This window comes from Diabrotica undecimpunctata, chromosome 2 (assembly GCF_040954645.1).
Source record: "Diabrotica undecimpunctata isolate CICGRU chromosome 2, icDiaUnde3, whole genome shotgun sequence".
NCBI classification, from domain to species: Eukaryota; Metazoa; Arthropoda; class Insecta; order Coleoptera; family Chrysomelidae; genus Diabrotica; species Diabrotica undecimpunctata.
Genome location: NC_092804.1, coordinates 59,007,888 through 59,024,007, shown reverse-complemented (window position 1 = coordinate 59,024,007; position 16,120 = coordinate 59,007,888).

The window sequence follows — 16,120 nt, the reverse complement described above, 5'->3', positions numbered from 1 at the left end:
CCTCCGGTAACTCGATTTCCGTGCACCCAGCCCAATATCCAAGAAAAACTTTTTCTTTTGTAAGTATGTGAAAAATTATCAGGAATGGGAATATCGAAAAAGCTTTGCACATTTTTTAATCCCGGCGATGTTATTAAAAAAACATGTTGGGCACTTGAATCACTGCGAAATTTTAACACCTACTATGAAATTTTTTTTTGTGGAAATCTGAAGTGCAGTTTTTGTCCTTGTTAAAACATAATGCAGTCTCGCATTTTTTACACACAACATAAGTTTACCTAGTTCCTTGGCATAGCAACCTAGTAGTTTTCAGTGAAACCTTGTGTTATTCCATATGGGATAATGGTTTTCCTTGTCCACACTTGACCAGATGAGCAGGTATAAGGTTTATAGTGTAAGTTATTTAACATTATATTATATTTATACTTTATTAAACTAACAAATATATTTTAAATTACATTTCTTGATAGCTATAAATATACAGGGTGGAACCTCCGGGAACTCGATTTCCGTGCACCCAGCCCAATAACTGAAAAGCCCATACTCTGATTGGACTGGTAAATGCATTTTATTGGTTATACAGTGTAAAATAATCGAGGTTACTCACAGATATTCAATTAATTATACTAAAGTCGTCCTCTACATCCGAGATGTCGGATTCGCTTTCGCTACTCTCCCCTGTGTTCGCGTGTATTATCAATTGGTCTACGTCATCTTGTAGGTTGTCCGCAGTCCTCAACAACATGAGTGACATAATTGCGCCAATTTTGCTGTGTGACGCGTACGAAACCGTCGTCGATCAACTGGCGTACCTCGTCGTTTTTAAAAGTGGTATTATCGGTACCTACATATCGCTTAACTTGGTTCCACACCATTTCTATAGGATTAAATTCGCAGTGATATGGAGGAAGCCTTAAAATATAAACATTATGTTGTGAAGCATACTCATCAAGATGATACTTATCGTATTGATCTTTAAAAGCACGCGCTGCTTCTAATAGCTCAGATTTCAAATTAACACTCCTCGAAAAAAATGTCTTTTTCCACTAGCCATTCCTTGATTGCAGCTTTATTCCAGGAATTGTTAGGGAATCTCTCTTTACGGGAGTGGTACGATGCATTGTCCATTACAATGACATTCCTGCGACCATTATTTGGTAAATTTGATATTAATGTCTCCTTAAACCACGACTCAAAAAATGCGGCATCCATTTCATCGTGATAGTCGCCATCATTTTTCTTTGCCAGAAAAACACGCTGTGTGCCAGGAAGGAAACCTCCTAAAAAACCTGCATGCAATAAAACATATCGTGGACCTCGTTTAGTAGGTGCTTTTAAGTCAGTACTTAAACCTTTGAGAAAAGCATCACGACTGTTTTGTATCGTAGTATCGCACCATTCGTAATTTATAGATTGGCCAACATTAACCCACGATTCGTCCAAATATATGATATTGCAATGGTCTTTTCGCAAACATCGTATAGTTCTCAAATAATTATGGCGCCAATGAATAATACCCTCTCGCTCCACCATGATGCTTCTTCGGCCACGTTTCTTATAAACAAATCCAATATCTTTCAGAAGTCTGTATAAAGTAGAAAGAGACAACGGCTGTATATTCTCATTACCTTGTATAAAGTTATGTATATGCTTTAAGAATGGCGGCAAATTTTTCATGAAAAATTCACAATGAACAATTCTCCGTAGAATACTTCTTACACCCTCGTCATATGTGAATATTCTAGAATTTGATTGACACACTCGTTTTTTACGTTTTTTTGGCGATTTCAACGTTCCACTCTGTTCTTTTTCTTTTTTGAAATTGTAAATGCTTCTTTCGCTAACACCAGTCATCAACGAAGTACGTCTTACAGCAGCACTTACATTAAGTTGTTCCGTATTTTGTAAAAAACACAACACATTTAACACTACTAGTTTAGCGCAAGCGTTAAATAATTCACCGGATTTAAACTTATGAGACTCCATGCTCTCTGTTGAAACTCGGACTAAATTTTGAAGTGTAGTTTCGTTTTCCAAAAGCACTTTCGCTCTAAGGATGGGTAGGGGGTGAAATAGGGAAAGCTTGGAGTTTATCAAATACTAATTATGACAAACAAGTTTATGGCCATATTTAGGTGATTATGTTAATGATGGTAATTTGTAGCAGAAGTTTTACAAAAGACATGAAGACCTATTTATAGAAACAACATAACTGTATTTTTAATATTTTACATACAATAGAAAAAATCTAATTTCTATGAAAGAATTGGAAATTTGAATATTATATATAATATCTATAAATAATATGATTTCCAAGTTTCCAAATTCTTTCCTAGAAATTATGTAGGTTTTTTCTATTTTATGTAAAACATTAAAACTACAGTTATTGTATGTTGTTCTTATAAAGAGGTGTTCAAATGTTACTCTTATGAATATGATTCAATTGTAACAACAAAATCCATAGTTTTCGTTGTCAATAACTCATCAATGCCTTTTTATTCTACTGTATACGTATACATGATATAAAATATTTTACTCGTACTGCCGGCAGATGCATTTTATCCAAGCCGGTCCTGTGAGACAATGAGCCATCAACAGCTGGAGAAAACCGACAATCCTGAGCGTTTATTCTCCATAAGAAAAGCATTGCCGTATCTTACTCGTACTGCACTCTCAGTGTGACATTTTCTTTAGTAATTTCCAGCCACTAGACATTACTACATTATTATACAGTTTCTACTGGGATCAGAGAACCAAGTATAACTTTGTTTTTCGTAGAAGATATTGAATACATCGTTAACATTGTTAATATGAATACATCGAACAATATACAGAGTGGATCACAAGTCTGGAAACGCCTAATACTTATCTCTTTAATGACTGGTCTGAATTATACAAAAATCGGGATTTGCTGATTCTGCAAAACGGAGATTTCAAATTCTATAATTGCAACGTAGCTAGATTTAAAAATTTTCTCATATAATTAGTCTCTTCGGATTTTTAAATACAACACCATGTATTTTGTACATTTATCGAAATATCTACTTTAATACCACTGCAACCCTATACAATACTTTTGATTTTATATGGTCAGGAACATCTTAAAAACATAAAATAGAAGCCTAGAAACTCCTAATCGTCTCAATAAATTTTTTGATTCAAACAATGTAAAAACTAATTAAAATATAATAATTAAAAGTTTACTACATTGCTAAATTCATATCTACCTATTCAAGTGTTCAAAATGTCCTCCATGGTTAGTTTATTAGTATCCTAAACAATGGTAGAATGCGTTATTACATTTCTCCATATTTCTCTAAATATATATGTTCGAATAAGCTGTCTTATTCCTCTTCTTCTTTAATTGTTTATGTGTTTAATAGATTCATCTTTTCGTCCATAATTCGAAATATACTTATGCTTAGATATTTGTAATTCGTACATTGTTTTATTTCTTGTTGCTATTATTCAAGTACCATACTTTGTTGTTATCCGCTTATACACTTGTTTTACGTTTTTTCGGTGTTTATATCTCAGCCCCACTTTTTTGTATTCTTCTATTAATTTTCGCATCATATATTCAGCGTCTTCATAATCTTGCGCAAGTACTATCTGGTTATCTGTAAAGCACAAAAATAAAAATCACTTGTATGAACTTCTGCCAAAAATGCAAACGTCGGACTGATGTGTGACGTCATAAACTTGTGCTTCACTTAGTTTGTTCCCTTTAGATAGGAGTTGTTTATTTATATGTTTAATATCTCTGGAAATATATTTATCTACCTACGAGAACAGTCGGCCACAACAAAAAAAGTAAAAGGTTGTCTCCAAGTAGATACCATATCACCTCACTATCAATACAACGATGGCGGTTGAGGATCTTTTAATTAAGTTTCAATGGTATGTATTTTGTACTTTGGTTATGAAGATGATCTAGTTTAAGTGATTAGTGGTAAGCATGACAATATCTTTGCTGATTGCATGCAGGATAACTTAAACCTAATAACTACCTCGTTGGATCGTCGGATTTCAATAGAAGTTAAGCCAAGATTGCCCCCCTCTTAAAAGATGGTTCCTCCTGGAACCTTGTCTAGACTGGAACTGGAACGGTATGCTGGTATCGGCAACTGGACCCTCTTTTACAACTTCCAGTTGTATAAAAATGACAAGGGACGGTTTTCTCTCCGCACCAGTAACTATGCGGATTGCAACAGACTAACACCTGGACTTCGGTGTCTTTAAAGATCTCCTCCACCATATTTCGGATAACCCTCCAATCTAATTGGCGGCACTCCAACTTTGGGATGGCTAGCTTTTGCATGTCGGACTCTAGTACGTGCTCTCTCAATTGAAGTAAGGCTTCCCATACATCTCGGTAGGTAGGTTGGTCACGGGCAGTGCCTTTTGTTACCAGGTAGAAAAGGTAACGTGATGCATCTTGAAGTTTCACGGTTTTACCGGGAGCTGGCACTTGAAATTGAAGTTCTGCAACTCCACCAAACTTCCTTCGAAAGACGGATGCCAACCCTGGTGCGTCTTTGATACTGGCCGGGATGGTAAGGGCCAGTGAGTAGTCATCCGGAAAAGCGAGTAATTGCCTTTCTTCATTGGGAATGATATATTTTATGCCTTCGAGAGAACTAAAAGATGAAATCAAGGAGAGTAAAATATAACTATGGGTAACACACTAAATTTTTGGGTGTTGATACAGCAACACTGGCGCAGCTTATTGTATCAACACAGTGTGTCAACACTATTATTGTGTCATATAACACAATAAGCCATTGACACTACTTGAAAGTTTAAAACCTTTCCTAATGCGTATGACGTCAATAGAAAGTTATTGCAAACACAGATTTTATTCTTTTATTTTATTCTTTTTTTTTCTTTTATTGTGGCAGCCGTAGCTCAGTGGCTGTGTTACTGGCTTAACAAGCTGGAGGGCCCGGGTTCGAATCCTGACACCGACAAAATTTTCAATTTCTAATTTAACTGAGCTGCCACCGTGCTTCGGAGGGCATGTTAAGCCGTATGTTAGGGGCGCTTGCGCGACCTGACCTTACACGAACTTATTTACTTTATTTTTTTATTTTGACGAATGACATTAAATATTTAAGAATAAGTACCATAACTCATAATACTCGTCGTACAATATGAACGTGCAATTATTAGAAGTAGCTATTTTAGGAGTTGTTAAATACTTTTGCATATTATGGGTATATAAAATACGGAATTTATGCACAATAGATTATTAGGAAATAGTAGATATCCAGTTCTTAACTATCATTATAGAATCTTCAGACAGCAGTTCGAAGTGCTGTATGATCTATTACAAATTGCGTCAAGAATTGTTAATGACAGAGCTTTTGGTATTTTAAAGGGATTTAGCATTTTAACATGTGGAATGAGATGTAAGTTACGTTTTGTTCAAAGAACAATACCTAACAGGTTGTTCAGTTCATTGTAGTTAATAGAGAAAACATGGAAATACTGGGAATAAGAGTGCTGTTGATATTTAAGTGTAGTACTTTTGATTAAAAACTTTTCATTTATAAATACTAATCTATAAGCCATTAGAATTTCAAAAATTAAACCTTTGTTTTATTGTGTTAACCTGTTTATATTGTTAATCCTTTATGTTGGATATCTGTGAAATGGAATACCTAAGTACTCTATTCCACAATATCTGAAGCATGATATTTGTGCATAAAAATTTATTGAAATTAGATACACCTTATACATCTGTTATGAAAATGTCAAATATATTAAATTTAATAAATGAGTTACAAAGATATTCTATGTCTGATCTGTGATTATTAAACACTTTAAAATTATTTAGTAATTACTTATATTTAAATTTATTTTTGGAAACTATTGTAAATATAATAATAATAAATATTATAATATCTCAAGCTTCAATAAAAATGTTCTTTTTAAAATTGATTTGGGTCAAAACATTAATAATCTATATCTGAGTATAAACTTTTATTTGGGATCGATAATTCAAGTGAGTGGCCCATAAAAATAATCTAAATAAAGAGAATGGTTATACCCTTACAAAATGACAATATTTTGCTAAACCATCAAAATAAGGACAGATATTGTAAAAACAGATGAAGAAGCTGTAACATATGTTTTGTATTTACTTAATGGTTGTGCGAGACTCTGACCGAAGTTGATCTTTTCACAAATAAAACCTTTTTGAGAACAAAGGACACAAAGCAAAGGAACACACTTCTCTTTTTGTTGTATCTTGTATCAAATCGCACTATTGCAGTGAATTGCATTGCTCGGGAACACTCAGGGTGTTACGACGGTGTTACTGTGTCATGACACTTTATTGTCGCGGTGTCAATACACATGACGCACCGTAAAGTAACAGCACCAGATCTCTGATCAGCAGAAAAGTGTCATACCACACAGTGTTACACATGCCTAGTAAAATATGTGCAACCTTTTAGGTGTCCTTGGGAAATCTGCGTAAAAATTGAATTTTCTCCTATACCATTTTACGAATAGATAGAGGAGTATTAATTCTATTTTTAAAAATTTTGAAAGATCGTTTTGAGGTCGTTGAAAATCACCTGTGCTTTTTCGTTCATTGTTGTCAAGATTCTCTTTTGTTATGAGTTTCTAAATACTTACCTAATTGGAACGTACTTAGGTATACTCAGAACCTCTCTGTTCATATGGTTCCAGACTATTTTTTTATTGGATTTGCAAGTGTGTCCCCATACGGCCAAGGCGTATGTTAGTGTTAACAAAATTATACAGATTGCCATTATAATCTTTGTATTGAATCTCAGTTTATTCTTCCGACCTATTAATGATGAGTTGATGACGTTAAGCCTAGATATTTGGCTTGATTTGACTATTTGATTTGCGTATCGAATTGGGATAGAACCCCATTTGATCTGCCTCTTCTTTTTTGGGACATAACGATAACGGCCTCTGTTTTCTCAAGGTTGACAGCTATCTTCCACTGTGCACAATAATCTTGTAGTTTGTTAAATGCTTTTTGTAGACGTTTTGTTGTTAGATCTGAATTGGTACTGCTAGCAGCTATCACCTGATTGCCTTAATGTAACCATATTGGTTTATTTTCGTGATGTATTCTGCTAGATGAAGTACCTGAAGTTCACATAAGTGTTCGGATCTGAATCAGAACTGTGCTTTAGGTATTGTTCCGATTTCTTTTAATACTTCTTTCAGCCTAGGTAGTAGTGCTAAGCTAGCTATTGCAGCAAATTTGCTTATTGCTGGGAATAAGCTTATTTGCCGGTCATTCTATGGAAATGTACCATTTCCCCTGTTTTTTCGATCATTATTAAGTGAGCTTCGCTCCATATGCCAGGACGTTAGTACGCTTGACCAACTATCTGACCTCTTCAGGGTAGGCGTGGGTAATACCTATATTGTCCCCTCTTCTTTTTATTTTCCTGTATCTTCTTTTCACTTTTTCTGTTAAGTCTAAATCTTCATCGGGATGATAGTTTTTCCTACATCCTCTTTCTAGCGTATTTTTCATAACTTCCGTTTTGTCTTCTGCTGGGTACACAATTCCATTTTCTCCATGTAAGGATGAAATTGGTTTTTATCTTTTCTTAATATTTTAGATGGCTTCCCGAACATAGCAAATTTATTTGGGTTTAGTTTGCTGGATATAGTTGTCCCAATTTTCGATTCGATGATTTTCTAATTGTTTTTGGACTTCCTTATTTAGCTCAGTAGCAATTCTTTTGTCTTCTTGGTTTCTTGTTCTGTTTGCCCTTCTTCTTTTCCTGTTTTATTTCTTTATTAGTTCTTTTTGTTCGTTGCTGATTTTTCTGAATCTTCCTTTTACTGTTAATGTTTCTTCTTCTATGATGATGACCTCGATAGCATTTTGTATCGTTTTTTCTAGGTTTAGAACACGTCTTTAGTTCTTCTTTTGCTTAGTGTTGTTATTGCACGGATAGTTTCGCTTACTATTCTTTTATAGTTTTACCAACTTGTCCGTTTTTTCTTGTAGGTTTGCAAGCAGTTTTGTTTTTACTGCTCCCAGGGTCAATACAATTGGGTTGTGATTTGATTCACCGCCGTTCATTAAATGTATTTTGTGTTGTTGACCCACGTTTTGTAGAATTGCTATATCCAGGAATGTAGGAAGTCTGTCTTCGCCATGGAAGTATGCAGGTTCTGTTGGTTCTACCACTATGGTGGTTTGTCTATCCTGGAGATAACCACATAATAGTCTCCCGTTATAATTTGTGGTTCTGTTGGACCAATTGGGCGATCTTGCGTTTAGGTCTTCAATGATAATCGTGGGCTCCTGCTTGTCCAAAACTTCGTGTTGAACTTCGTATTGAAATCCGATGATCTATGTGTTTGAAACAAGGACTTTCAATAAATCTTAATAAAGTGACACTTGTCATGTGAATACACACAATTGTTATGGAATACTATGCGTTTATTTCTTCTCCGGACTAACTCTTTGTTTTGGAATTAAACAGAATATATTGACATGTATAAATTTATTATATTAGAGGATGAAAATTACACTCTGTTTGTTATTTCTTAAAACTATGAATATATAAGTTCTGTTATCTACAATTATTTAACGATGTTTCTGGATGGATTTGAGTACAAGAGATTGGACTCAAATATTAATATTAAAATAGCAAATACGGATAGCTTATCGAACAAAGAAATAAGAGAAATAAATTATTATTATTCCATAGATACGAAGTATTAGGTGAATAAACTAGCGAAACTTATTTATTCTAAATAGGAAAATATTTATGAAGAGTATTGATTCTGATTTCTAACAGCAAATAATTATTAGTGATTATACATGAGAACTTTTCATAATTGTAAATAACATATACCAGGTGACTAAAAACTATATAGAAATACATAGATACTTTAATTATCTTACATGTGAGTAGGTAGGTACATTACACCTCCTTTTGTAAGAATGAAAATAATTGTAAAATGAATTTTCATTTAAATGGTATAAAACATTTGTATACATTATTATTTTATTTTAACACATTTAAATAGTTTCTTTTAGTCTCGATAGTCTTTCACTTCGTCTTATCGGTGTAGTCTCTGTGAAACTAGTCTCTTCACACTTTTTGGATTCACTATAATTATTGTCTTTATTATGTTTACAATCTATACTTAAATCTGTCTCATGTACATGTTTTCGTTTACTTTGACATATATTTAGTGTTAAACAATTTGTAATTTGTTGACAACTATGTGACGGATTTCTACGAAATCGTCGGTAAAAATATTTAATTATCCTGTATAAAATATAAAGTAACATACATTTTATCAAAAATAAGATTGCATAAGTGAAATAAGAACTATTTTTTATTGTGTCTGAAAAATTAATATTTGTTTCTGAGGTCATTTTCTCTAAATTATCTAGTTTATGGCTTGCTAAATTTAATGCATCTCGATCGAGATTATTTAATTGTAAGGGAACAAGGTGTAATTTGGATTCATTATTTATCTTAATATCATCACAACAGACTTCTGGAAGGGATAAATCTGGAATGATAGACTGAAAATTACTTTCTTTTGGATTTGAGACAGATATCAAAATAGTTGATCCGGTGTAAGTTTTGCAATTATTCGAAGTAGAAAAAATACCTGTGTTTGAAAGAACAATAGATATTGGCGTACTAGTCTGACAGCTTAAAGTTAAATCTGTTGGTTTGGGTAAAACATATATCCAAGAATTTGGTTTGTTTAATTTATGCCAAATTTCATATTCTGTTTGAATTATACGAGTATCGCAACTAGATGGTATGTTTGTTATTGAAGTTAACAATTCAGTTTCACAAATTGGATTAGTGTGTGTAAATCGGAAAGTATCAGGATTTTTGCAAATAAGTTTTTCTTCATCTAATGAATAACAGTCTTCTAATGTATCAATAGTAACATAAATGTTTCTATTTTCTGAAAGAACAAGATATTTGACAGATGGAAGAATAAAGGTAAGTCTCTTTAATGTTGGATGAATTATAGGAAGAGATATTAGTTTAAAAAGAGAATAAGGAGTATTACTAACCAAAGGTATACTAACCGTAATTAAAATCTTGTTATCAAAATATATATATTTAAGTAAAATGATATCGAAATATTTATGAGCATAATCGATAGTCAATGGAAATGGATAAGTCGATGTACTAGGTAAATGCGTTACCGTTTTAGATAATTCTTGAATTAGTTGCTCAGGTGTTATAACAGAAGGATGAAGGTTATTATTTCTTGCAAATAGAATAACGTTTATTAAAGTAGAATATTCTTGTTGTAATTCTGTTATAAAGAAAGTTAGTAAGGTAAAATGTTCTTCAATTTTTTGTTTTAAATCTAAATTAAAATATTTATTATTCATTTTATCTGTGTAATTGGTAATTGATTCAAAATTTTTATCAAAAATCACTTTGTTTCGGTCTAGATTTGTAATAGAGTTATTAAAATTTGCAATCGTGGCTTTTACTACATGAATTTGTTGTTTTAGTAAATCAAGAAGATGATTTTCGTTACTTTCAGCTTTGTTAATAGCATTATTGAAATTTTCAGCATCATCACTGTCTAAGGTACCGAATAAGGTCCTGAAAACAGATCCAATTGCATTAAATAGAGCGCGTTTTGGTCTAAAATGTTCATGCAGAATTATGTTTTTTAAAGTTTGTTCATCTTGAAAGAGTCTAGGTATGATTTGTCCTAAGAGTTTTAGTGAAGTATCGCATAATCGTAATTCAATAAGAACTGGTTTGTTTTGACACAGTCTTAATGTTTTTTGATAGGTGAGATCTACAAAATTTAATTTGTCTGTAAAAGGTTGTAAAGGAATATGACTTAATATGTTCCAATGAGTTTCAATAAATTGAACATTTTTTATGTGTTCGTAATAGATTCCAGGTGATTTGTTGATAGGAGTATTGGTATATTTCTTGTGAATTTGTTCACTATTTGTCAGCCATATTATTGCATACCTGAAACAAAAGCATGTTTCAATCTATTCATGTGAACTTTTATTGGTTTTTTATTTACTAAAATTGTGCAATTGACAGGAGAATTTATCTCTAGAATTTTATAAGGTCCATTATAATTTTGTGTAAGTTTTTTGGTTTGACCCTTCTTTGTTTGCTCATTTTGGAGATATACTAATTGTCCTTCTAAGAAAACGGTGTCATTAATCTTTTGGTCATAATATTTTTTACTGACTACTTTAGATTCTAATAGATTCGTTTTTGCTAACTCATGAGATTTTCTAAGCTTAAGTGTTAAATTATCTAAATAATCTTCATATGTATATTTGAGTTCTACTGGTCGTATTATACTGCTAGGTAGATTAGGTGTATATCCAAATATTAGTTCATATGGTGTGAATTTGGTTGAAGTATGATTAGTTGTATTATATGAAAACATAGCAAAATCTAGCCATTCGTCCCAATCGGATTGATCAGCTTTAATATAATGTTTAAGGTAGTCTGCTAAAGTAGCGTGACTCCTTTCTAATGCAGCATTTGATTCTGGATGATAAGCAGTACAATTTATATGTCTGATTTTAAAAAGCTTGGCGATTTGAGAAAATAATTTGGAAGTAAAATCTCGGCCTTGATCAGTAACTATTATATCGGGTTTTCCAAACTTGCAAATAAATCCACGAACCAGATTTTCAGCGATAGTCTTGGTTTCATGATTCGGAATTGCATAAGCTTGAGAAAATTTTGTTAAGTCATCTTGTAATGTTAATATGAACTTATTACCTGACTCGGTTAAAGGTAAAGGACCTACTATATCTAAAAATATTTTTTCTAATGGATTTGAGCTTGTTGTTGTTATCTCCATGGGCTTTACGAATTTTTTTCTAACGAGTTTATTTTTCTGACAAGATTCACAGGTTTTTATAAAGTTTTTAATATCATTTTTCATATTATTCCATTTGAAATGTTTTTTTATACGATTGTATGTCCGATGAAAACCAGAGTGTCCAGCCGTAGGACTAGTGTGATTCTCTTGTAATATTGTAGTTATTTCCTCAGGTTCAGGATTTGTTAGTATATCATGATAAATGATAATAGATATATCAGTTTTTCTAAAAATAAATCTAATCATAGATCTAATTTTTCCCCAACTTAATTTATCGTAGCTAAAAGTTATTCTGGGTAGGCAAATTTTTAATATTTTATCGTTTAATAACCAGTCTCTTAATTTTATTAGGGAATTAAATATATCTTCATAAGAGGTATTGTCCCAATAATTATTTTTTATAAATATGTAATAAAAGTTTTTATTTTGATCAGAAATATATATAATGTCATTTAGTCTTGGATTTTTGGCTTTCAATTTTTCTATATGACTGAATTGTTTATTTATTTGTTTCTGAACGATCTCATTAAAATTTAAATCTACGGAAACAAACAATGCTAAATTTTGTGAAAATGATGTAATCTTTTCATTTGTTTCTTTTATATTATCATTTGTTATTAATATAGTTTCGGATTTAGATAAGAACTGTGAATAAGTGTCATTATTTTCTTTACTCATTTTGTTTATTTGTAAGGTGATTGTTGCCGGGTTTTTGTTTTCTTCGCAAATATTTGTTTCAGATATGGTTAAAGGAGGACGACTTAAACAATCAGCATTTTGATTTAATTTACCTGGTTTATAAATAATTTCATAGCTATATTTTTCTAATGCTAATCTCCACCTAACGAGTCTTGATCCGGGATCTTTTACATTAAATAGCCATGTGAGTGGTTTATGATCCGTATAAATGAAAAATTTATTTCCGTACAAATATGGTCTAAAGTGTTTAACACTCCATACAATTGCAAGTAATTCTTTTTCTGTTGTGCTATAGTTTGATTCCGCTTTGTTCAAGGTACGACTAGCATAAGCAATAGGTAAATCATCTGGTACTTTACCTTGAGAAAGTATGGACCCTATTGCATAATTACTAGCATCCGTTGTTAAGACAAAGGGTTTGGTAAAATCTGGATACTGAAGTATTGGTTCTGAACAAAGTATTGATTTCAGGTTCTCAAATGACTGTTGTTGAATGCTTGTCCAATTAAATTCAACATTTTTCCTCAGCAGTTTTGTTAAAGGTTGTGTTAAAGCACTGAAATTTTTTATAAAGCGTCTATAATAACCAGTGAGACCCAAAAAGCTCTTAATATCTTTTTGTGTTCTGGGTATAGGAAAATCTGTAACAGCACATACCTTTTTTTCGTCCGGTTTGACACCAAATTCAGTTATTAAATGTCCTAAATACATTACTTCGCGACGAAAAAATTCGCACTTATCTGGTTGTATTTTTAAGTTGAATGTAGACAATTTTTCGAATACTTCTTTTAATCTTTTATTATGATTTTCTAATGTATCGGCATGAATGACTATATCGTCGAGATAGACAAAACATCTGTAATTTTGTATTCCTGAGAGGACAGTATTCATTAGCCTTTGAAAAATACTGGGAGCATTTTTTAATCCAAATGGCATTCGTGAATATTGATAATGTCCAGACGGAGTTGAGAAAGCAGTCTTTGGAGAATCCTCAGGATCCATTTTGATCTGGTGAAATCCTGATGTTAAATCTATTGTTGAAAAATATTTTGAATGACCCAATTGGTCTAATATATCGACTATATTCGGAAGTGGAAATGAATCTCCTATAGTAATATCATTTAGTCGTCGATAGTCTATAACAATTCGCCATTTCTTCTTTGCTGAAGCATCGGCCTTTTTTGGCACAACCCAAAGGGGCGAATTCCATGGCGAAGTTGATTCTTCGATAATACCTTGATCTAGCATACCTTTTATTTGAGTTTCGACTTCATGTTTGTGTACTTCAGGATACCTGTATGATTTAGTGCTAATAGGTACATTAGAATTTAAAGGAATTTTGCAAGTTATGGCATTTGTACTGGTAAGTTGATCTCCTTCCAGATAAAAGATATGATTGTACTCCTTGCAAATAGAAATTAAAGATGATTTTTCTTCACTATTTAAATGATCTGTTCTCAAGGCATTTTTTAATTTAGCAATTCTGTTAGAATTCGTATTATCTTTATAAGAAGACATTTTTCGTATATTTGCATTGTTTTGTAAATTTGGAATTTTTTCTATTGCTACTTGAATATCGTTTAATTCAACATCCGTTTCAGTAGTGTTTACGATTGAGGTTAAAAAGAAATCATTTTTTACTTTAACAACACTAGGACATAAAAATACACCTTTAAAGATTTCGCGTTCGGGACATAATCCTTCGCTTAATTCATTATTTATTACTTTAATTTGAACAATTGTTTCAGTTCTTGCGGATAGAATAGTTTTATTACTTCTTGAGTTAGAATTAGAGTTTTGATTTAGTATAAGATCGTCTGAACAGGATTTTTCTTCTGAACAGGATTTTGATTTATGATTTCGTGAAGAGTTACAAGTTTTATTTGTGCATATCTCAGTGGATTTTACACATTTTGGACTTGAATTTTCTTTGGATTTAGAGTTAGATTTAGATTGAATTGGATTGGATAGTAGTTCTTCACTACTTAAGGTTATTTGGATATCATTGGTTTCTAAATAAGAATGATCCTCTATGGATTTAGCATCATAAGGAAATATTTCATCGATATTAGAACTTGTCTCGATATTTTGATCTCTCAGAAATTCGTCATTGTCATTGTTTAATGGAGATTTTATATATTCGATTGAAATAGAACAATTTTTAAAGTTTAATTTATTTTCTTTATAATCAATTTGGCATTTATTTATTTCAAAAAAATCGCTACCTAATATACCGTCGAAATGAAGAGGAAAATCGTCTTCTACGACATAGAAAACATGAGTTTGGACAAAATCTTTTATCTTGAAATTTACGTTACAACTACATATAGTTTTATTTGGATTTAAGACATTTTTATCAATGCCTCGTAGAGTAATAGACTTAGAATAAATTTTTGGAATGTTTAGTATTTTTGAATATTTAATTAAAGAAATATCTGCGCCTGTATCGATTAGAAACTTGCAAGAGGATGGATTAGAATTATTTACTAAGGGTAAATCTACATAGGAAGTGACTGAGAAGTTGATGGTTGTGATACGGCCTGAACTGAACGAACTCCTCGAGAATCGACCGTTGGTTGTCGAGGATTCTGGAAGTTTAAAGAATTTGTTGGATTTTTGTTTTTATTGTTAAATTCGCGTTTTCTACATTCTTCTATAACGTGACCTGGTTTTTTGCAGTATCTGCAAAAACGTTGGGAAGTGTTGGTATTTTCTTTTCTTAAGTTTGGAGGAAAATCAGAATTGGAATTTGAATTTGAAGGTTTATAATTTTGATTTTGAGAATTTGACCTTTGAAGATTTGAATTAGGATATTTTGGGTTTTGAAAACTAGAATTTTGAAGATGTCTAACATTTCTATCTGAATTGTTTTTATATCGACAGTTATTTGAGGAATGGTTATTTCGTTTGCAAATATTACAGAATGGTCTGAAAATTTCTTGTCTTGATAACTGTTCTTGTTCTTCGGCAATTGCTATAGCAACAGCTCTTTCTAAGGAATCTGGATTTCGGGCTTTGATTAAAATAGAGAGGTCTTTGTTTAATCCTCTAATAAAGACATTTAGTGCTTGAGTTTTTAAGAGTTTAGTACATGCATTTCTTGCATCTGGAGATAAGTCTGGATCAAGTGTATTTATTAATTTTATATAGCAATTTTCAACTTTATTTGCAAATGACATTACATTTTCACTGGGCATCTGACGTAAGGAATGTAATTCCAATTGCCACTGACCTTCAGTTCGGCGTTCAGAATAAGCATCTAATAAGAAGTCTTTTAAATCTTTCCATTCGTCAAATGTTCTGTTTCTAGTTATGGCCCTAGCTTTATCGGTTAATTTAGTTTCTATAATGGCTAATAAGATGGGTTTGGATTGCGGATTTACTAAATTGTATGCTTTATCACAATTGTCTATGAATTCGTATAATTTTGATTTTGTACCATCAAATCGAATGAGAAGTTTTTCAGCTATTTCAATTGATACTGACATTTTATTTGAATTAGAAGTAGAAGAATTTGAAAGAGAATTTGAGTCGGGAGAAGGTATTTGTT